This window comes from Puma concolor, chromosome C2 (assembly GCF_028749965.1).
Source record: "Puma concolor isolate L17-30 chromosome C2, mPumCon1.1.hap2, whole genome shotgun sequence".
NCBI lineage: Eukaryota > Metazoa > Chordata > Mammalia > Carnivora > Felidae > Puma > Puma concolor.
The window spans coordinates 76,638,415-76,662,969 of NC_141675.1; the positions used below are offsets into that span (position 1 = coordinate 76,638,415).

General features: G+C 43.9%; 1 long non-coding RNA gene across 1 annotated transcript in view; it reads left to right on the forward strand.

The window, feature by feature from the left end:
- The first annotated feature begins 9,191 nt into the window (after positions 1–9,191).
- Positions 9,192–24,555, forward strand: part of LOC147577332 (uncharacterized) — a 56,256-nt gene continuing 40,892 nt past the window's right edge. Inside the window, exons 1-2 of the long non-coding RNA XR_015240155.1 lie at positions 9,192–9,392; positions 23,998–24,174. This is a non-coding gene — a long non-coding RNA (uncharacterized LOC147577332). The remainder of the gene's footprint in view (positions 9,393–23,997; positions 24,175–24,555) is intronic.

The following is a 24,555-nucleotide window of genomic DNA, read 5'->3' on the forward strand; positions in this document are numbered from 1 at the left end:
CGGACTAGGGTGGCTATTTACGGACCTTCCCCCAGGCAGTATTCCCCGAGCGCCCCCTACAGGCCAGACCTCAAACAGAAGTCTTACCATGCTTCCCTTGATTCTATTCTCACAGCATCCCTAAGAGTAAGTAAAATTATTAGTCCTCTTTTTCAGATGAAGAAAGAGAGGCACAATCAAGTATGTCTAGGGACAGATTTACACTTGTCTGACCTACAAACTTATGTTCTTGACCAACCCCTGTACTGCCTGCCTCCTCCCCCTCCCCTGCCCCCAAAGTCCTCTGTGTGGCCTCCAGCGGTTGAAGTGGGGTTGGGGGCTGGATTTGAGTTAAAGGACTAGTCAGAGAGCTCTGGACAGAGTGGCCCCTACGTGATCATCAAGGTCCGAGGTAGACTTTGTGTGGTCTAAAGTTAATATAGTGTATGACTCTCTTTAGGAAAAATAATACAAAAAAAACCCCTTACTTTTACAGATTTTGCATAAACATATGTCCATACGAACATTTTGCCAAGGCCTGTGCCCTTTGCCTTAGGAGGGACTTGTGCAAGGGATGGGTGCTGAAGCTTAAGTTTCATTATCCAGGTTCTGATGCTCAGAGGGGCTGGGCAGGAAGCAGCTTCACAGAGCAGGCTCAGCAGGGTGCTTTGATTTGGCAGAGCCAAGGAGAGTCCAGCACATTGACAAGTTCCACCCAGGACCCAGGGAGAGTGTATACACAGAGACCCCAGGTGGTGTGTGCCTCTTCCAGAGGCCAGACTCTGAAAAGGGTGTCCACAGTCGGCCCGGGTGGAGGGTGTAGGTGTGGAAAACCTTACACTCCCTTGTTGGCATTTCCTTGGCAGAGAGCACTACAGCTTCCACTTACAGCCACGGGGGGGAGCTGCTCCTCTGGCAACTGTTTGTGAAGAGCCCCCACCCATGCTCCCTGGACCACTCCCCACTGTTATTCTCAGGCCTAGCTCTGCGGGTGAGGCCTTGCCTGCATCCGTGGCTTCCCCTTTCAAGGAACAACTCACAGGGGTGAAGGTACAGCAGTTGGAGGGAACATACTGATTCTACCTGGGTTATACTAAGGAGGACATTTTTCTTCCTTCAGGAATGACTGACTCTTTAGAACATTACATAAGTAAAAGCTAGCTGAATGTTTAGACCAGAAATTTTGGTTCATGTTTAACTCAAGTTTAGGAATAGAGATGATTATGTCAGTACATCTGGATTCCGTGCTGTTTTGGAGAGGAAGACTGGCAAGCTCCCAGCAGGGCCCTGTCTCTGCACATGGTCTTTCTCCTCACAGCTGTGAACCCCTGGACCCCAGGACTGGTCTTTGTTCATTTGATAACCCCTGACCTAGCACACTGAGGTCCAATCAGCATATCCGGACTACACAAGTGAACAGAGAAAGAAGGGGGCAGAAAATGGGAGGGAAGGAAATGATGAGATAGAGGAAGAGACTGCTACAGCTTATTCAACAGAGCTTTGTCTATTCTCTGCAGGACTTTAGAAATAAAGAAGAGAGGGGATATGGGGCATCTGGGTGGCTCAGTTGGTTAAGTGTCTGACTCTTGGTTTTGGCTCAGGTCATGAGCTCACAGTGTGAGTTTGAGCCCTGCATCTGGCTCTGTACTGAGAGCATGGAGCCTGCTTGGGATTCTCTTCCTTGCCTCTCTCTCTTCCCCTCCCCTGCTCATGCTCTCTCTCTCTCTCTCTGTCTCTCAACATGAATAAATAAACATTAAAAAAAGGAGAGAGGACATAAAGGTAATGAAGTTGGTATTCCTGCTTTCACTTTCTTGTGGAGAAGAAAGATGTGCTCGTAACTGTGGCATTGGGCAAAGTATAAGGTCCTTCTTGGGAGAAGCCCAGCCGCTAGCTGCCAAGGACTCCCTCTACGAGGTACACTCTTCAGGGGCGCCCAGCATCAAGCTGCCTGGTAAAAATGTTCACAACCTCACTTGACTCTTGGTCCTTTGTAGGTGACATGCTAGTTTATTTATACCTCTGGAATCTTTTAACAATCTCTAGAACCCCAGCATCTTGTACTTCCACGATGATGGATGTAAGTGTGTCTTGATTCCTATAAGCAGCATTTTAAAAAAAAAAAATTTTTTTTTCAACGTTTATTTATTTTTGGGACAGAGAGAGACAGAGCATGAACGGGGGAGGGGCAGAGAGAGAGGGAGACACAGAATCGGAAACAGGCTCCAGGCTCTGAGCCATTAGCCCAGAGCCCGACGCGGGGCTCGAACTCACGGACCGCGAGATCGTGACCTGGCTGAAGTCGGACGCTTAACCGACTGCGCCACCCAGGCGCCCCTAAGCAGCATTTTTAAAACACAGTTTGACAATCTTAGTCTCTTACTATTTAGTCCACTTACATTTAATATTATTACAGATGGAACTGGGTTTACACCTGCCTTCTATTTTTATTTTATTTTTTGCTCCCTTTTTTCTTCCTTTCTTGTTTCTTTTAGATTAATAAAGTATTTTCTATAACTGCCTTTTCCTTCTATTCAGTTAACAGTTATATGTTCTTTCCTTATTTTTTTTTCAGCTTTGCATTAGAGATTATCCCATAGGATAATAGATTACTTTCTGTACCTTGATGGGATTTGGAAATTTTGCCAAGAAGATATTTTCTTCTTTACCTTTATAATGATTTTGCTCTCATAAGTCTGAGTTGACTATTCTGGTCAATTTTTCTATATACATAGGTGTATTCAACATGTACACTTAGGGCATTTTTATTTTCAGAAAGTTTTCTGAGATTATAATTTTTGGATTGAACACTTTAATTTTAAACTGACTTTATGGTGGCATAATTTACATAAAATGAAACTCACCAATCTTAAGTGTATAATTTGTATATATTTGATAAAATAATATACAATGTGTAATCATTAATGTAACCATTATTGGATTATAGTTTCATCTTTTAAAAAATGTTTATTTATTTTTGAGAGAGAGCTAGATCACAAGTGGGGTAGGGGAAGAGGGAGAGAGGGAGAGTGAGAATCCCAAGCTGATGGCGTAGAGCCGTTGAGGGGCTTGAACCCATGGATTGTGAGATCATGACCTGAGCTGAAACCAAGAGTCGGCCACTTAACTGACTGAGCCACCCAGGTGCCCCAACTGGATTATAGTTTTAAATATTAGTTCCATTCCATGGCTTTGTTTTGCTTTTTCAGCAACTCCAATTATATGTATATGGATCTTTTTTTACCTATTCTCTACAGCTATCACCTTCTCTCTCATCATTTATACCTCTTGGTTTTTGTTCTGTTGGCTGTATCCCTTATACTTTCAGTTGAAGCTGAACCTACTCTCCTTTGGGCATCCTGTGACTTAATCTCTACTTCTGAAATAATTTAACTAAAAATTAAAATATATTGAGGCACAGTTGACATATAACATTATATTAGTTTCAGGGGTGCGGCATATGGATATGATATTTGTATCTATTGCTCTTTAATTTTTCTTCTATCTCTTTTCTGAATTTGATTAACTCCTTTTACATCTTGTTTTTTGTCCACTCCTGTCCTGAATCTGTGAATTTTGGTGTTCTTTTATATCTCAAATGCCTATTTAATAATATTTAATTTGTGCTGGACATTGTGTGATGATTTTCATCTGTCCTTTGTTTTTTTGGAGGGGGTGAATTCATCAGCGGAACATACAAGGCTCTTACTTTTCCTTTTCTTCTCATAGTGTCTTGGTATAGAAGCTACCTGTCATTTGTCTATTTAAAAGTGTGTTGAATTTTCCTGGACTGTCAATAACAGGTGAAAGGCTCAGGTGGCTTACTAAGATACTTAGTTCCTGAGTGCTCTCTTGTATTGATAAGTGAAATGATATTTCCTTAACAGATTGTGATTTGTTTTTGTTTTTGTTTTTGTTTTTTTGTCTTGCTCTGTCTCTCAAAAATAAATAAATGTTACAGAAAAAATTTAAGAGGTGGCCATGCTGGTAAGGGGTTCTCCAATACCCTAATGTGCAATGACTTCCTATGAGCCCACTCATTTCTCTGGGGAAGGAACTTCTATTCTCTTCCCTGAAGGATGGATGTCTGTTTTTGACCAAATGGGAATTGGAGGAAGGGAAGAGTGGGGAGATCATTTATATTCTACACAGGCTTTCAATTAGCCACATATCATTCTTGTTCTCCACTGTACTACTGTACCTGGTTTCTGAGCGAACTGCTCTTCTCTGACATTCTGTAGGGCTAAACAGCTCTTTTCTGTTTTGTTTGTTTGTTTGTTTGTTTGTTTGTTTGTTTCTCTGTGCCAGTATTCTAGTCTGTAGCTTTCTTCACCCTGCTGCGTGACTTGTCGACTCCTTCTGTTTCCCACCTTCCGGAATTCTGTTGAAATCTCACATCTGTTGATGGGCCATCTCATTCTCTTGTGGCTGGCTGTAGGTTTATCAGCTTTTTAATCCTTCACTTTAATTTTACTGAGGATGTGGAGGGATTGGAAATAAACAGAGACATTTAACCTGCCATCTTCAATTAGGAATTAGAAATGTCTGCTTTTGGAGTTTTGAGTATTTGAAAGAAAAGCAGTCCCATTAGAAAGGGGAAGAAGATGGTGGTTCTTGGTTATACGAGCCACCAGAAGCTTGATGTGGTCCTGACCATCACTCCTGAGGCAGAGGACAGTCTGATATGATTGTGCCTGAGGACTGAAAGAGCACGTGGTTCACAGCAGAACTGTGGTGGTGGGCACCGAAGACCCTGCACCTGTCCCTGGGTCTGAAGTTTCCCATTCTTTTTTTCTTTAATGTGTATTTATTTTTGAGAGACAGAGAGATACAGAGTGCAGGTGGGGAAGGGGCAGAGAGAGAGGGAGACACAGAATCCAAAGCGGGCTCCAGGCTCTGAGCTGTCAGCATAGAGCCCGATGCGGGGCTTGAACACACAAACTGCGAGATCATAATCTGAGCCCAAGTTGGCACTTAACCGACTGAGCCACCCAGGCGCTGCTGAAGTCTCATATTCTATGCACTGTGGAAAAATGTCTTTAACTTAACAAAAAATGTAGTTATGTGTTACATTGAGCATCACTTCCCTGTCATTAGATATTTGAGTGCCAACTGGTGTTTAAAGTTACTTTTTACCCCGTCCTGAAAATTACCGTATTTTGTTTAACTAGTCCCTGCATCGGAGCTGACCACTAGACCAGACTTGCTCTGATATAAAACCAAGCCTGAGCTCCCTGTACCCTCAGGTCCTCAGAACCAGGTCAGCGCCCATCTGTGTGTGGTTCTGGATTCTTCCCTTTCCTCATGGATGACTTTTCAAGGCCCAGGATGCTTTGCCCTTGAGCTTACAGAATTATTGAGAAAAGGAGGCCCAAGCACAAGGAGAAAACACCAAAGCAAAGACATGACTTGGATCCCAGCACAGAGCCCTCTCCTCCTGCAGGTACAGTCTTGGTAGAGCTGAGCCCTTTCCTCACAGGGATTGGCTTGTTAGGCCAGAGGAGCTAGCCCTCTTGAATCCCTCTTTTGAGCTGAAAGAACTTGTGTTTCAAGCCTTTCTCTGAAACCAGTGTCAGCGCTCTCCTGTGACCCTGGTGTGCACTGATTATGTGCCAGTTCCACATTGGTCTGGAGTCTCCCAGCATCCTGGAATCTGGACCCTTGATTGACAAAAACACACCTGATGTGGTCCCACAAATCCTTCCTTTGGGTGCCAGGCCAGTGTGCACTGCTCTTACAGATATTACATGATTGGTGGAGACCGATGTGCGACCTTGGAGGGTCATTTTCTCCCTCTCTCTCTCTCTCTCTCTCTCTGAGCTCAAATGGGGTAACAGTGCCCTACTGTGCCTCATTGGTTGTGGGTCTTCAATGCAATAGTAAACGTGAAGTTCTTGGTACATCATCTGACTCAAACAACCCTTTCCCCACTGACTTAGTGAAACCATGCTCCTTAGGGTTAATGAGGTTGAAACTAGCAGAAAATTTAAAGCTTGTTTTCCAGAGAACTTTCCCCCTCAGCAGCTATTGTCTTTTTAGACCCTCACTAACACACACACTTGCTGTTTCTGCAGAAGCCTAGACTCAAGGTCAACTGATATGGTTCCAGCCCAAGAACAAACAAGGCCCTGCATTCCTTACCCAAGATAAATCCAAGACCCTATCCAAATTATCCTGGCTCTCAGAGCATGCCCATAGCCCCTTCTCCTTGTCCTAAGATAACCTTCTCACATCAGGGGATGAATTTTGCCTTGTTCTGGTGTTAAGTCTCCACCCCAAAGTGAATATGGGATATATTTGCTTAATGCACATGCTCCATCTTTACTCATGACTAGTCATAAGTTTTCCTGCCTTTTTCATCAATATGTATGTTATCTCAACCACTATGATTATAAAAAAAAAAAACTTGTTCTCTTCCCCTTCGGGGAGGCGGATTTGAGGCTTGTCTTCCTGTCTCCTCATTTGGCTCCCTTCTGAATAAACCCTTTCCTTGCTGCAAACTTGATGTCTCAGTGATTGGCTTTGCTGCACATCGGGAAGATGGACTTGCATTCAATTATGCTAGTGGTCTCCCTGGCTTTAACCTACTTGCCCCTGGCCTATCTCTACCTGGCTCTTGGAGCACATCTGGAGGATGCTCTCTGGATGAATGCAAGGCCACATCTTCTTTACATGAAGCTAAAATTCTTGCCTACTTCTCTTATCATAGAGTATCTGGGGCTCATCTCCTGAGTGTTCATGTGGGCTCTGGGGCATGCACCATATTCCTGGGGCTTCTCCACTTTTGTTTACTTCAGCCTTCCTTCCCCTTCATCCAAGTAGTAGAAAATTATTTCCCCCATCGCTAAAATTTGGGCAGTGTAGAGAAAGGATATCAGTATAGGACATACAATCAAAGTAGCCAGTATTTGAATCCCAATTCTGCCATTTATTAGCTATGTTACATTTCAGAAGTTACTTAACATTTCTACACCTTAGTTTTATCATCTATAAAATGATAAGAATAGGGGTACCTAGGTGGCTCAGTCGGTTAAGTGTCCGACTTCAGCTCAGGTCATGATCTCACGGTTTGTGAGTTCGAGCCCCACGTCAAGCACTGTGCTGACAGCTCAGAGCCTGGAGCCTGTTTTGGATTTTGTGTCTCCTTCTCTCTCTGCCCCTCCCCCACTTTCACTCTGTCTGTCTCTTTCTCAAGAATAAACATTAACAAAAATTTTAAAAATATGATAAGAATAACACATATCTCACAAGGTTTTGAGGATAAAATCAGCAAAGGTGATATTTTATAAGTAGTAATGTGTTGGCAGTGGTTGTTATAAAGAAACACATACTCCCTGTTGGGTTTCTGTGTGGTCCTGTTTTCTGGAAACACTTCAAGCACACAACTCCCTTATGGTAGCACCCAAATTGAAACATCCTGAGACCAATAAATGTTCATAACCCATCCACTTTATTCATTCATTGAATAAATATCAACTTAAGTCTATCATGTTCCAGGCCCTGTTATAGACACTAAGAATGCATCAACAAAGAAAACAAATCCATACTCTCAGGAGGTTTATATTCTAGTAAGAGTAACAGATAATAAACATAATACATAAATCACATAGTGTGTTAGAAACTGGTAAATATGAAAAGCAGAGGATGGTAAGGGAGACTGGAAACATTGGGAAAGGGGCTGCAACTTTAAATAGAGTGGTCAGAGAAGGCCTCACAGAGATGGTGACTTTAGAGCCAACAGTTGAAGGAGATGAGAGAGTGAGGAATGAGGTCATCTGGAAAAGACATTCCTATGCAAAAGCCATGATGTAGGAGAAAGCCTACATGGTGTAGGAGAAAGTGTTTGAGAAACAGCAAAGAGGCCAAAGTGGATGAAACAAAGCGAGTGAGAGCGGGGAGTAGCAAGAGATGGGGCCAGAGGATGAAGAGCCTGGTAAGCCACTATAATAACTTTGGTTTTCATTGTTTGTGTTGATTGTATATTTATCAAGACAAACTATTTATTCCTTAGCTCACATATTCATGTGATACAGTTCAGGAACATAGGTCAGTGACAAACTTCCATAGTACTCAATCCAAAGAAATGCTTTACATTCCAAATCCCTTCGTGCTCTGAAAGGTATCAGTCTTTGTCATCTCCTCAAAATCTTTCATGGAATTATAATTTCTGTGGAAATCTGTGTATGCCTACTTTCTTGGTTCAGCCATGGCAAGCTTGAAGAGTGCTGCAAGCCTAGGGAGAGAACAAATGCTCCAACAATATGAAGTCACAGACACCTCCCCACAGCTGAGGTTTCACTGTAGAGGCCATGGTAGCTGTTCTCCTTAATGCTCTGACTTTGGTTTTTACTCTGCATGATTTGAGGAACCACTAGAAGATTTTGAGCAGAGGAGTGATTTTATTTGATTTGTGTTTGGCTGATGGGGTAGGGGGACAAGAATGAAAGCAGAAAGACAAGTTAGAGGGTTGATATATTAATCTAGGTAGAAATGATAGTGGTTTATATCAGGGTGGTACTAGTTTTGGGGATGAGATTCTGAACATAGTCTTTTTTTTTAATGTTTATTTATTTTGAGAGAGTGAGAGTACAGGTAGGGGAGGGGCAGACAGAGACAGAGAGAGACAGAGAGAGACAGAAAGAGAATCCCAAGCAGACTCTGTGCTGTCAGTGCAGAGCCTGATGTGGGGCTCAAACTTGCTGTGAGATCATGACCTGAGCCGAAATCAAGAGTTGGACAGTTAACCACTGCGCCATGCAGGTGCTCTTCTGAACATATTCTAAATGTAGAGCAAAAGCAGTGTATTCCAATGGATTGGATTTGGATGTAAAAGAAAAAGAAGCTTCAAGGTCCAAGGTTTTCGGCATGAGCAATGGAAAAATAGAATTGCTGTTACGTGAAGACTGCAGGTTGAGCAGATTTGGGAAGAGGTAAAATCAGGAATTCTCTTTTGGACAGTTGAGTATACAAATTTGGAATTCAAGGAAGAGTTCAAGACTAGAGGTGGTATAAGTTTGGGAATTTTCAGCATACTTACAATCATAACACAATCATGGCACTGGATGAGACTGCCAAAGGAGTTAGCATAGACAAAGAAATGAAGAAGTACCCTGGAGTACTCCAAAGTGAAGAGGAAGATGAAGAACCAGGAAGGAGGCTGAGAAGGAGCAGTCAGTGAGGAAGAGGAAACTGCTGAGTGTGGTATCTTGGTAGAGTATTTTCAGAAGGAAAGGGTGATCAACTGCGCCAGATGCTGTTGATAGGTCAGGCAAAGTGAGGACTGAGGACTGATCACTGGGTTTTGCATCATGGAAGTCACTGGTGACCTTGTTCAGAGACACTTTAGTAGTGTTCTGGGGGTGCAAGCCTGACTGCAGTGACTTTGATACAGAACTGGAGAAGGATTGGAGACAGTAAGTACAAGTAATGCGTCAAGTGGCTTTTCTTTCTTGTTTTTTAATTTTAATTTATTTTTATTTTTAGAGAGAGTGAGTGAAGGAGAAGGGCAGAGGGAGAAAGAGAAAGAATCTTAAGCAGGCTCCACACTCAGCAAAGAGCCCAACATGGGTATCCATCCCGTAACCCTGGGATCATGACCTAAGCTGAAATCAAGAGTCCGACACTCAACTGACTGAGCCACACAGGCTCTCCTCAAGTGGCTTTTCTGTGAAGGGGAGCAGAGCAATGAGATGGTAGTTGGAGAAGAAGGAAGGGTCAAGAACCAGTTTTCCTTTGAAGATGGGAGTAATAATAGTATGGTTATATGCTTATGGGAAGGACTCAGTAGAGAGAGAAAACCTGATGATGTGTGAGAGAGTGAGAGAGGGTAGAATTACTGGGGGAGGTCCTTGAGTAGGTGAGAGTTTAGCTTTAGACAGGACCACTGATGCTTTTTATCTGTAGTCAAAGAAGGTAATACAGAATTTGCTGGCACTGATGCAGTAGTGGGATGATGTGTCTCTTTTGACAGATTTAATTCCTTCAGTGTAGTAGGAAGCAAGATGACAAGTGAGAATGAACACAGACAAGGTGTTGGGGATCTGAGGGGAAAATAGGTGGAAAATTGCCATTTAGACTACAGGAATGTGAAAGTGTTAGGATGTATAGTATGATTGCCTGCTTATAGTAGAGATGTGATTGAGGTTTATGGTCACAAATTTAGAGTGAAAATTATGTGCTTCTTTTTCTCCAGCCATGTTCAAGTGTATGAGGGCAGGTGTGGAGTAGGTGGAGGGCTGGGCTTAACCTGGTTTGTAGTTTTTCCAAGAGTGTGACAAGAAGTGAAAGGGGGGCAAAGGAATTAATATTGTGATAAGTAGAGCAATTATAATAATTGGATGAGGAATTTAAATTTGGCAAGGAGGGAAGAGGAGACATCTGGGGGTCGAAGGACTAGGAAAGGTGGTGGGAGCAATGTATCTGAGGTCCTTGTGGGGCAAAGCACTGCTGCAGTTTGGGTAATGAGGGAGTGAGCTAGAAAGATAGAAGATGAGGGCAGAAACTGGAATGCATGATTGACATTATGGCTTTAGTTATTGGCAAGTGCCAGAATGGTCAAGAAATACATGATAGAAGAAGGGTGGAGAACAAAATCAGATAATGGGAATCCAGAATGTTGCTTGCCCACTCTTGCTCAGAATCTCAAGGTGTGTGTGTGTGTATGTGTGTGTGTGTGTGTGTGTGTGTGTGTTGAACTTTGCTTTTCTTATCATTATAGGATGAATATAAAATAAATATGTATAGTTCACAACTCCATATAGCAAAAAAAAAAAAAAAAAAGAAAAGAAAAGAAAAAAAAGAAAAAAGAAAAAAAAGTCATTCTCTGGCAAGAACTACTTGAGTCTAAAATGTTCATTGGTTTTCTGGGTGAAAGTGCCCAGACAGCTGTTGGGAATGTGGGTCTGCAATATGATAGTAGAGATGGATATCTGTGGAATATCTTGATAAAAAGAAAAGTTGAAGCAATGTGGGTAGACAAGATTGTCTTGAGAGAATATGTACAGCGAGAAGGTTGGACTTTGAGAGAACCCATATTTATAGGAGGAAGGGTCAAGAAGACACAGGAAGAAATGAGTTTTTAGAGTGTGGGAGTGGTACAGAGCAACAAGTAGTGCAGACAGTCCGGTAGGATCAAGACAAACAAAAAGCCCTTAGACCAGCAACTGGGAATCCTTGCTGATCTTAGAACAGTCTCTAATGGGAACAGGGGCTGATGCTAGGTGGGGATGAGTTAAGGGTGGGTGGTGAGGATGTGAAGACAAGGCATATGAACTATTTTCTTGAAGTTTGGGGGAAAGGGAAAAGCAAAGAGAATGAGGGAAATCCAGACAAGGAGAAAGAATCCATGAAAATGCAGAGAGGAAGGAGAGGAGATATTTGAAGCAAGTCCAAAAAGTGAGAGTGTGAGACACAGGGAGGGATGAATCTAAACAAAAAGAAACAGCTTCTTCTGAGACAAAAAGAAAGCAGAGTCCCCGAGTCAAGAAAGGAAGTGTTTTGACAGGGAAGGGAGGCAAGTTAGGATTCTTGTATTGATGGTATTTATGTCCAAATTTGGTCTCAGCTCCAAAATTTACTTATAGCCACGATTGGTTTGTGGTAGGAAGCTTACCCCCTGGTTTTGCCCATCATCCCCCACCCTTACCTAAGCTTCTCATCTTTTCTTCCTTTCCTTCCTGTCCACTAAGTGTTGTCACATTCCAGCCATCTGACTCTTGACATCTCATTTCTCCCCACTGTGCTGTCATGGCCAAGGAAATGTCCTCTTCTCTTAGGACAATGCTTTACTACCTATTCCGTTAAGTGTTGAAAATGTATTATTTTTATCTCTTTGGATGGAGCACCTGTCAAATATTTCCATTAACTTTCCTGCTGAGACTGCTAGCCAAAACTTGCTCCCTCCTTCCATAGTGACAGAACTGGACACATGGCTGCCCAGTGACACCATCAGAGCAGTCTCCTTTGCACTTATTAGGTGTGGTGGTGCATCTTATCTTGGTTCCCTCCCCTCCCACCCCCACACACAGTAGAGATTGAGATAAAGGCTTTAGTGTGGGTATTTTTGGGGGGAATATGATCTCAGAGAGTAAGAGTGAAGCATAAGAAAATGAAACAGGAAAGGAAAGATGTGTTTGTTGTCTGCTGCTATGTGTGACTGATGCTCAAACTAGAACACTTTCTGATAAGCCTCATAAATGCATCTCAGAGATGTCTGCTTGGGGTTGAAAGGGGAATAATTTATCCTTGGCTTCCACCCCCATTGATCTAAGCCCTAGACTCTAAAAATAGACCATATAAGCCTTAAATCCCCCTGCATTTTGGGCTGCGCATATATAAGTGCCAACAGCATTGAGGATAGAACTAGTTGTATGTGGCACTGGGCCCAAGGCAAGGCACTGTAAGCTTGCACAGAAAAGGAACTGGTTGAGGTCTGTGCAAAACTGATTGTCAAAGCAGTGGCTTGAGCAAGAGATGTGGCCAAGAGGATTTGAAATGGTGCACAAGAGAGCTCCTTGTATCACTCATATCTGTTCTTGCCTTCCATCATGTCCAGTCCAGCATAGAGTCCCCATCAAGAAGGTGGTCAGCTACACTCTCTGCAAGAATGTAACACAAGAAGGTTAGTAGAACAAGCTATGGTCCCCACTGGTGCTGCCAGTCCCATAGCTGAAACTGGCATTTATCATCGTCTTCTCCCATCACCATTACATGTTTCCATGTCCATCAGCCAGCACTTTGATAGGCGTGGGTTGGCTGCCTGGCGGGGAGACTTAGTCCTTTACCCCAAGGGATCTGAGCCTTAGCAACCTTCCCCCTGTTTGGGCAGCAGTTGTAGTCATTGCTGGCTCACCATTACTGGAACATAGAGCCTCTGAGTTTCAGTCATAGTCCTTCCTGCTCCCATCAGATAACAACCCTAGCTCTTTGTGGCAGTCAGCATCGATTGTCACTCCTACAAGTAATCTGCTTATTGGTTCACTGGCATGGGATTCCAGGAGGTCCAGGGAGAAAGTGAGTGGGAAAGGGAGAGGTAGAGAGAGAATCTTAAGCAAGCTCCATGCCCAGCGTGGAGCCCAAAGTGGTGTTCCATCTCACGGCCGTGAGATCATGACCGGTGCTGAAATCAAGAGTTGGATGCTTAATCAACTGAGTCACCCAGGCACCCCAGGAGCCAGGCCTTCTGACACAATAGAGCATAAGGCTGTAGGTGCAGGAAGCACAAAGTCTGAAAGTGGGCCACTGGACTGAATGGAGGGAGGGGTCAATCCTACTTCTGTCTCTTGGTTCCTGGGCCCGTGCGCAATAGTTAATGAGGAAACAACACTATGTATCACCCATTGGCCAGTGGCTATCTGTCATCTCAGAGGGTGTACCTCAACCCCACAGGGTGTTGTCTTCAAGCTGGTGCCAAAAGCAAGGCTTTAAAGGCCATTCCAATGTTGTCTTAGGTTGTTTGTTTCAGGTGCTGAAGAATACAGAAAGATCAGTAGATTCTACAAAAATATGTCCACGTCACACTGCCTTTGCCATAAGTTGGGTTCCTGTTCTGCAGTACGGGTATGTGATACATTGCACTAATAGATAACGAATTTTGTAAGCCTGAAGATTGTGGTACTAGTAGAAGAACTACAGGCAGGAAAGGAAACCAGGGAAGGTATGCTGTCCTTTGGGTGGCAATGGACAGTCAGGTAGAAATCAGTATGGTTGTTCTGTAGCTGCTGAAGGCTTAGCTCAAGTTCTCATACATTTGCTTGAAGGGTCTTCCCTTCAGAACCTTGGAGAAGATGGCTCATAGGGGACTTATGTTTAGGGTCTCAGATTCACTCAACTGAGCAGGCATACTGTGTATGGCTGCACAGGTTGTACACTGCACCACAGCAGGGAGTGCAATTTGCAAAATTATGACCTGTATGGCACCCCTGCAGTTGTGCAGAACAGAGGTTCTACCAAAAAGCATCAGATTCCAGCACTGTGGAACAGTGTAACAAATTTGATGCTAAGTGAACCTCTAGGATCAGTTTAGTCTGAGAGTATAGATAGGGTGTGGGTATTAAAATCTGTCCTTGCCTTGAATCTTACAGAGGTCCTGCCACCTCCAAAAGCCCCTCCAGGCCTTCTTGCATTCCTCCATCTATTTCCTCCATTCCAGTAGTGGGAGGGGTGGCAGTGAATGCAGAGGCCCCAATTTACAGGACAGTCAATTTTATGCCACTTCAGTAGGCAGTGATACTGGGCTGGTGGGTGCCTAGGTTGAGCTGTTTTTATGGTCAAAGTGACGACAAATAGCTCTAGGAATTTTAGTAGCACTTTTTCACCAAGAAGCTCATAGTGCTTTTACTTTGTTCTCATAATATCTCTTTGAAGTTAGGAGAGGATAGTGGACACATTCCCCATTTCACCCAAGGAGAAACTGAGGCCAGAGAGGAAAAGTGACTTCCCAATGTTGTGGACTAAATGTTTGCATTCCTCTCTAAAATTCGTATTTTGAAATCCTAACCCCCAACGTGGTGGTATTTGGAGGTGAGGCCTTTGCAGGGTGATTAGTCAGGAGGGTGGACCTCATGGATGGGATTAGCGCGCTTATAGGAAGAGACACGGAGAGATGATCTGTTTCTCTGCCATGTGAGGACACAATGAAGAAGCCATCTGCAAACCAGAAAGAAGGCACTCACCAAAAACCTGAACTTGCTGGCACCCTGGTCTCAGACTTCTAGCCTCCAGAATGGTGAGAAATAGTTGTTTGCTGTTCAGACCCATTAGTGTAATGTATTTTGTTATAGCAGCCTGAACAGACTAAGACACCAGGATCGCACAGCAGTTTCATAGCAGAGCCTTTTCCCTCAGTGCATTACTACTCAGACAATTGCTAATTCTATTTGCCAACTCCACACCCCAAACCCCAGAGGGGAAATGAATCAGTCAGGGTCCAATCAAAAGATGGTAACCACACAGTAACTTGAACAGGGCAAGTTCACTATAAAAAATTATTGACTGTAAGAGAGGATTGGGATAAAGGAAGATTGGCTAGTAATTGCTGGAGAAAACTCAAATGAAAATCGGGTAAGCAGATATAGGGAGCAGCCCGTACCTCCAGATCTGGGACAGGGCAGATCTGCAAGAGGGCCTCCCTCTGCAGGGCTGAGACCCCGACCTCATGGAGGAAAGGCGTAGCCAGGACTCACTGGCTGAGGTCAGGTGTGGTGAGGTGCAGTGCAAGCAGGACTCACTGAGAAACAGTTCCCAGGGGTGTTGGGCTGGGGTGGGGTGGAGCTGGCCGTGCAGATGTGCTGGCTGCTACAAAAACCACGCGTGTAGGCGGACCAGGAGCTGCGGGAGGCTGCCCAGGGGAGAATACTGGAACTTGGAAGCCTGGCCCCTTCCCCCTCCAGCCTCCTTCCGGTACCCACCACTGAGAAAGCTTAGCATTTGACAGCTGCAAGGGAGAAATACTTTAGGGTCCAGCTCCATTATCACAGGGCAATAGACTTGGAGAGGGAATGATTTGATAACTGGCACATGGAACATAGAACCTGGTCTCTCAGTTAGGAGTATCTTAATTCCATTTGGTAGCTCTCAGCTCCAAAATCTCTAGGCACTAGAAAGGGGAAAAGGAGCCCAGAAATTCAGGAAGACAGATCAGCATGGTGGGGAGTATACCCAACCAGGGACTACTCTAGGGGAAGGGAGGAACTCATAATAAATGTTTTTGTACTTTTTAATTGAGGTATAATTTACATGCAATTAAGCACTCTAATCTTAAGGGTACTGCTTGACAGATTTTTACACATGTATAGATCCATGTGACCACCTCCCAGATCAAGAAAGAGAGAACATCTCCAGCACTCCAGAGGTCCCCCTCACTCCCTTCCCAGTCAACACGGAAATTTCCACTATCCTGAGTCCTATCCTTATAGATTGGATCCTTGTTTTTGAATTTCATATATATATATATATATATATATATATATATATATATATATATATATATGTATGTATTAGATGGTGCTCTAACATCTATATATGAAGATATATAGATATTCATATATATATATATGAAGATATATATATGGAGATATATAGTATCTGCTCTTTAGTGTCTGGTTCCTTTTATGTCCGTTTCTGTGAGATTCATCCATGTTGTAGTGAACAGTAAAAACCAGAACAATGTTTAAGCACAAAAAACAAACAAACAAACAAACAAACCAGAAAGAAAAATCAGCCATGATGCCTACTAGGCTGCTTCCTATGAAGACGTGTCTGGTTACAAGCATATCTACATACCTACTCTCCATGATGTAAATTTGTGCATATATTTCTAGATCATCAGGTGACCATCACTTAACCAGCTGTGTGATGCTCCACTGTGTGGGTCCAGCAAGCTCAGGTAAATAGATAAGCCTCTGAACTGAGAGGGACCATCCAGTGGGGGGATGGGGCAGGCAGGCTTTGAGTCATTGGTGTCACTGCTGAGTCTTCAGAGTCTGGAATTGGCAAAGCCAGCTTGAGAAGGAGGACCTCAGGGAGCAGGTCCAGCCTTTTAATGGCCAGGGCTTACTTAGAAGAAAGTGAACTGGGGTCCACAGTGGGGCTAGACTTGGGGCATCCTGGTGGGGCTGTGAGGCAGAGCTCAGCACCCCAGGTATGGCCATGGGGTAAGTGGTAATGACTCAGAGGTCAACAGGTGATAGGCTCTCAGAAAACTGCCTTTAGTGCCACAACCTGCCAGGGAGGCGGGGGTGGGAAGTGCCACTGGAACTAATGAGCTGGTTCTTTTAGCTCCTCTTCAGGTTTCAGCACCCGGGGCTGTAATGCGCCTCAATAGGTAAGGCAGGCAAAGTCTGTCCCCATCGGTTGCAAGAAAGGAATTTATTGGAAGGGTACTGGCAGATCTCATGAAGCCTAAAGACTGGAACGGTGGGAGGCCTCAGGAGGGTTTGGGGACTGGAAGGGCAGGGACCAAATTTCTTTTTTTGTGCACATGCATGCTCCCTGTCTCTGGCTCGGCAAGGTCTCTCTTGTTTGCTTCTCTCTGCCTATGTCTCCACTCCCTTCCTTGAGTTTTCTCTACTTTACCACATGCCCAGTAAAATTTGGCTGTTTCAGCCTCATTCTCTGAGACCTCTAGGTGAAGGGCCCATGGAGCCTGTCTGTCTCAAGAGAGGGGAACCAGGGGGTAACATTTCCCCACCCTGACCCTAAGCTTTGCATCTTCTAGGGCCCACATAGCCAAGAGAGGGGCAACTTGGTGCAGTCATGGTCTCTGAGGTTGTGTGTGTGGTGGGGGGGGGTGGGGGTGGGGGTGGGGGGCAGGGATCTCTAAGAGAGCATAGTCAAGAGAAGTGATGGGTGATTTTAGTGCCCAGGAAAAGAAGAGAAGATAGGGTCTGGCATTCAGAAAATTGTCCTCTGGAGTTCCCCAGCCAGAACAGCCTCTGCAGTTGATGGTGCTCTAACAAGAGTCTGAGGGCTTAATCAGGTTCTGGAATGGGATGACAGTAGCTGTAGGGAAAGAACCAGTGGCTGTGATCTCTTGCAGATGGGAACTGGGTGGCAGTACAACTGGAAACCTACTGAGGTTCCCTTACTGGGGAAGGGGTTTCAGGCAAAGAGAGAGGAAAGCCCCAAGGGACCAAAATAGTTCACCAGGGACAGGGGAGGGGCAGAGGCTTTGGAGCCCAAAGGACCAACTGTCATTTCTGGGGAACATGGGGCAAGTCAGTCATGTGGATACCAGTTTGCTCATCTATAAATTGAGACAACACTTACCTTACAGAATGGGTGCTAAGCTTAGAGATGACAGTTGGACGTGCAACAGTGCTGTAGAAGCTAGCCACTGTCATTGTTTTCAGTGCATGGGTACACACACACACACACACACACACACACTAAAAAACAGGAAAGAGAAGTTGAGTACCTATGTGGGTCCCCCAATTTCATGGAAGGTACTATTGTAGGCTTTAACCAGTGCAGTCTTGGTATTGGGCGTCTGGGGCCTTTCAAGGGCCTCACAATAACGTTTGAGACTTCAAATTAACCGATTGGCTCAAAATACAAAGCAAAAACTCCACAACTGAAAATGACAAAGGTTAAGTCATCTGCAACTAGACTAACTCATAAGTGATAACTTATTCTTCAATATAAACTATGAAAAGCTATGTAGGCCACGATATGTGACATCAGAGTGCCTAGTGTTGTATGTTGGCTTTAGCACTTACTGGCTGTTTAGTTTTGGGCAAGCCACTGAATCTCTCTGTGCCTGTCCCTTATCTGTAAAATAGATACGATTACTGTGCCTACTTTAGAGGGTTGTTGTAAATACTTAGAATGGTGCCTGGCACACATTCTAAGTGTTAGCATTAACTGTTCTAGTCTGTTAGCATTAACTGTAGGATGAGGACACATTTTAATATGCTTGATATAAGTAAGCGAGGGCCTCCAAAGAAATGGCCTGAGCCTCACAAAGTGCTTAAAACAGCCCTGATCATGTTTATATGGCCATATATTTTTATAGATCATGTGTAACTTAGATTGCAAACCACAGATGTGTGATTTTATCTCTGTAAAAATTAGTGGCTCTCTGCAGAATGATAATGCTCCCAGGGGTATTTGGAAAATTTGAGTATGTATTTATTTATTTATTTTTGGTCATAATGAAGGGGTTACTGCTGGCATTTAGTGGAGCCAGATTAGCACGACAAAGGATTTCTCCTGTGTCCCACAGGACTTTTTTTTTTTTTTTAATTTATTTATTTATTTTGAGAGAGAGAGAGAGAGAACATGTGAGCAGGGGAGGGGCAGAGAGACAGGGAGAGAGAGGACCCCAAGCAGGCTCGGTACTATCAGCTCCGAGCCTGAGCCTGACACGAGGCTCAAACTCACGAACCTTGAGATCATGACCTGAGCCGAAATCAGGAGTCAGATGCAGAGCCACCCAGGCGCCCCAAGGACTTTCAAATGTAAGTGAAAAACCTGTTTTAATGATTCAATTCTAGAATCTAACAGAACCTGGAATTATGTAGATGAAAAATCTGCTTATAAATACTGGAGCCCAGAGTGAATTCTATTTTACAGATGAACATGAAGTATTTGTTTCTGTCTTCTGTTTTTGTTTTTGCTTTTGCTTTTTTTTTAAGCAAGGTTTAATGAGTACCAAATTTCCTAGGAAGCAACAGCTGCCTATATCAAGGAAAGATTGCATTGTGTTGTGTTTAAAATTTTACTGAGTTTACCGTTTTGAAAAGTTGTTGACAGCCAATCCTCCTGTATTACTGGAGTCACCAAATCTGTGGCATGTTAACTGTCCTCTTCATGGTGATTCTACATTTACATAGTAACATGCTGATTTAACCTGTGTGACAAAATGTCAGATATAAAGGAAAACAATCAACAACATTCAACTGAATATTGAAAATCTGGTTTTATATCTGCCAGCATGTGGACAGTTGCCAACATGCCATCTCTGCAGTTCTTTTTGTTATTGTTTATTTCTTTCTTTATTTCTGAGAGAGACAGACAGACAGACCAATCACATGTTGGGGAGGGGCAGAGAGAGAAGGGGACAGAGGATCTGAAGTGGGCTCTGTGCTGACAGCTCAGAGCCTGATGCCAGACTCGAATCCACAAACCGTGAGATCATGACCTTAATGTTCATATTTTAAGAGTCAGACACTTAACTGACTGAGCCACCCAGGTGCCCCTTTGCGGTTCTTTTTAGGTAAACAGCTACCTCTCAAGATAAAGTGAAGATTTTACAAAGAAACACATTTATTACCTTGGCAGTATATCATTCATCAGAGATTTGAAGACAAAGTTGGAAAATTAGAATTTTCACTGAATGGTAAAAAACATCTTTTTTTTTCAACGTTTTATTTATTTTTGGGACAGAGAGAGACAGAGCATGAACGGGGGTGGGGCAGAGAGAGAGGGAGACACAGAATCAGAAGCAGGCTCTAGGCTCTGAGCCATCAGCCCAGAGCCTGACGTGGGGCTCGAACTCATGGACCGCGAGATCATGACCTGGCTGAAGTCGGACGCTTAACCGACTGCGCCACCCAGGCGCCCCCAAAAAACATCTTTGAGTAGAAGGGAAAGTTGTTGCTGTTTTCTTTCAAAGGAATATAAATGCTTGCAAAATAGGCAACCCATAGTAGAAGAAACTCAAGTTACCCAGGGAACGATAGGTTATTAGAATAACAATGGGAAAAAGTCCAGTTGACATGATGTTTTATTCCACTAATTCTGATGATACTGTTCTAAGAAAATCGATGAGATGGTGAACGCTGTTCAGGATCATCTGTGTAATGAGATCAGGCAAGTTCATTTCCGTTCCTAGTGGGTGAGGGCCCTGGTGGGATAAGGAAGCTCTCTACTCACATGGATAAGGTTAAGGGACGAAAACGGCCACAGTGGAAATATATTTTCACAGTTACTGACAATGGCTACAAAGGTGTTGACAGTGTTCAAAACCCTTAAAAATAATTCCATAGAAAGAAACAATTTCCTTTTCCAATGTCATTGTATGTGCCTCAGATTGAGCCTCAGCTAAATTTGTTGGCAATGAGTTTGCAGGCCTTTAAAAAAATTAGCGCCAGATGTTTAACACTGCTGCAAAGAAAAATATTTTGTGAAAATTGTGCATAATTTTACTGACTTTGGATATCTTGCTGTTTTCTATGATTTTTCACTGCTACTCTGATACAGTGTTCCACCTTTGAAGCCCTAACTTCTCTAAGATGTCTTGTATTCTTTTCCAGTTCAGCCTCTATTCTCCACTTGAAACAAAATAACCCCAGGCCACAGTGAAATAAATGGGGTAGAAAACTCAACCATGTAAAATGATGTAGGGATGCATTTTTTGTGGTATGAACAAGGAAACTATTTTCCAGAAGGTCTGTACTATCCACCCCCGCCCCCCAAGAAAAGAAGGCACAAAGGTAAATATATGGAAGCATGTTATAAAATTTTTTTTAAATGTTTATCTATTTTTCAGAGAGAGAGAGAGAGAGAGAGAGAGAGAGAGAGAGAGAGAGAGTGTGTGTGTGTGTGTGTGTGTGTGTGTGTGTGTGTGTGTGTGTGTGAAAACATGGGAGGACCAGAGAGAGAGGGAGACACAGAATCAGAAGCAGGCACCAGGCTCCAAGCTGTCAGCACAGAGCCTGACGTGGGACTCGAATTCACAATCCGCGAGATCATGATCTGAGCCAAAGTCGGATCTTAGCCAACTGAGCCACCCAAGCGTCCCTGGAAGCGTGTTATATATGTTATATACAACTATGCATATATCCATCTGAGCAAGTCCCAATTCAGTTATGTTCAACCTGTCCTCTCCAGTCCCCATGACCCCCCAGTATTGGCCCACATTGTCTACAGCTTGCAATAGCCTTGCCTGGGATTCTCCTACAAACATGACCCCGCACATTCAATCAAGCACGTTCCTTGCAGTCATAGAGACTCGAGCAAGTATACATCCTCTCTCTCCATCTGTGTGCATGTGCGCACAGGCGCCTGCTTGCTTGCACAGACTGAAACGATGCCAAAGCTAGCTTTGAGAGCCCTGTGAATTGTGCACGTCCCAAACATTCTTACAGCACCCACCTTGTAGGGTAAGTGTTGTTATCTCTTTAGTCTGCCTCAGTTGGAGACTGAGGTTTGGGAACCGATGCTGGTCAGGGGCCTGGAACAAATCTCATTATATTAAAATATGCAAGATCTTGGAGCTTATTGTGTATGGTCACCAGGGTCTTTTGAAGTACTAGAAGGCATGCCTTGAATGAATATTGAAATTTCAAGACAGGAGATATGGTCTCTGAGATATTTCATCACTACTTTGTTCCATGTCATGCAGAAGGAATTTTTTTTTTTTTAATCACTGTTCATGCAAACAAGGTCAACGCTGTTACGAGAATATTGTTCTTGTATTTTCATTTTTGACAGCCTATAATTTACTTAACATGTTATTTCTGTTTCCATTAGGGTTAATTAATCCTTTTTTTCTCTTGTCATAAACAAATGAGTGTGGCATGCTATTATTTATCTTAATTCTAATTTTAATTCTGATTTTAACTGGAACTCTAATTCTTCTGTATTTATTGTAAGAAAACCCTTAAAAATTTGTTTAACATTTATTTGTTTTTGAGAGACAGAGAGAGAGCACAAGCGGGGGAGGGGCAGAAAGGGGGAGACACAGAATCCAAAGCAGGCGCCAGGCTCTGATCTGTCAGCACAGAACCCAACCTGGGGCTCAAACCCATGAATGTGAGGCCATGACCTGAGCCGAAGTCAGACACTTAACTGACTGAGCCACCCAGGTGCCCCAAGAAAACACTCTTTTAAAATGTGTATTTATTTATTTTGAGAGAGAGTGTGTGCTCATGGGAGAGGAGGAGGCGCAGGAAGAGAGGGAGAGAGAGAATCCCAAGTAGGCTCCACACTCATTGCAGAGCTCGATCTCACCCGCCTGAGATCATGACTTGAGCCAGAATCAACAGTTGGCTGCTTAACTTACTGAGCCACTGAGGTGCCTCTGGAAGGAAACCCTTCTAATATTTTTACTTTTAAATCTAGACTGGCTCAAATAAGGAGGTACACTCATCTGACTCTATTATGCATTCTAGTATAGTTGTGCCACGGTATTTACATATAGAAATGTATATTATTTTATTATCAGTTGTTTTTGTCTCTCCTCTGTAGTTCAGCTAGGATATGAGAAAGAGAAAATCTGTCCCTCATACTCAGAAGCCAGTATGGCACTCACTGAGAACATTTATTGGGTTCTCCTGTTGCACATAAGCAATTTCACAGAACACCAGTATTTGGCAAGGCCACTCTGCGACCTTTGTGGATCTAGATTAAAATAATTGCGCTCTGCAATGGTGTCTGAACACAGACAAAAGATTAACATGGTCCAAAGCACAGAAGTGACCAAACATCTCCTGGTCCTGGCTTATTCTTTACAAGATAGTTTTAGCCTCGCTCTAGTCTGCCCTCCTTCTCGGTAACATTTATTAAAATGCCCCGTTATAGAACCATTGCTGCTTCGTGATAGCATCTGCTATCATGGAAGCTCTGCTTCCGTGAATCTTCCCCCAAATCACCTAACACAAACCTAAATCCTAAAAGTCCTTTCTACCATGTGAAAGGCACATACTCTCCCTCCTTGCAGTGAGCAACAAATGAAAACTTGTTCAACCACGGCTGTGTTCATGAGGGTCTTTGGGCAGGGAGACGCCAACAGATATTCTAATTATATATATCTATATATTTATATGTAGTTTTTGTGATTATGTATACAGGCTGATTATATTATCTCTGAATTTCATTTCAGAATCATAAAGGGGGGCTGCAAAGCATGTTATAAAAAGAGGGCCCTGAGTTTGGTAGGACTGTTGATAGAAATTTCTGAACTTGACTGTGCCTACAGGTAAACCACAGTTTGTATTGCCTGCATGTAAATCCTGTGTGTGTAAACATAGTCCTTGTGTGGAATGCTGCTTAAATGAGCACCTAGTGTCAAATTACCCGCCCCCCCCCACCATTGTTCTCTCATTAAATACAGAGCGAGCTATTGTCATTGTCTCCTGCTTCCCTGTTAACTGGACATACTGGGCGGTGTTGTTGGAGCATTAAACCTTGTTACCATTTAGGGACCTTCATGTTTCCCTATCATTTGACTTTCAGATGTGTGCGTTTTCTTCTGACTGACAGGTCAACCACCCTACCAGGGACTGACTGTTAAATGAAAAGAGCAATCTGTCAAAGAAGTTTTGTTTTTAACAGTGTGTAGGAAGAGATGATTTAGGTTACCTAGGACTAAACATTAATACATGATCTTATGAGGTCACTGCTCATTTCTACCCGACCACCTCCCATCCCAGGTGTGCAGCACAGATATCTTCGTTTTGTCCACGGATTCCTTTCAAGTGCTTAGAACGTGCTAGAGAAATACTTTTGGCATGTGTGAGTGGGTGAATCAATCAGTCAGTTGATCAGTAGGTGGTTTATCCATCTCCCTCACTTCAGGTGTGTGAACCTTTGAGTACCCAGGGCCACTCGGCCCTCGCCTGCAGCGGGGCTGTGGTTGTGGGAGAAGGACGCTCTGCTGTGCTGGGGTCTTGCCTGGTCACCCAACGTGGGACGTGCGCGAGACACCTTCCGCGGCACAGCCTAGGCGAAGTGCCCAATCTGATGCTGTGCCAGGTGCGGAGGACACAGGTGACCCGGGAGGGGTGGGTCCGCCACATCCTCCCATGCTCCGGGCCCTCTCCCAGGCTGCCAGCTGGAACAGAGGGTGTGGGCGAGGGTGTGGGTGGCGCGCACCTCCCTGGGGCGCGCAGGCTGGGGAATCCTGCTTCCAGGCTCAGCTCCCACAGTCCCTAGCCTGGGCAGAGCTGGGGGTCCCCTAGGAGGGAGGAGGGATGACGGACGCACTTAGGGCTGTGGGGCGCTGGCTCCCTGGCCAGTCTCAGGCCAGAAGCCCTTTCATGAGAGGGTGCCGGGGACAGCCTGGGAGAGCTGGGCTCTTTGTGTTCCTCACAGTTTACTGGCTAGTCTTGTGCCCTTGGCAAACTTTTCATTTTG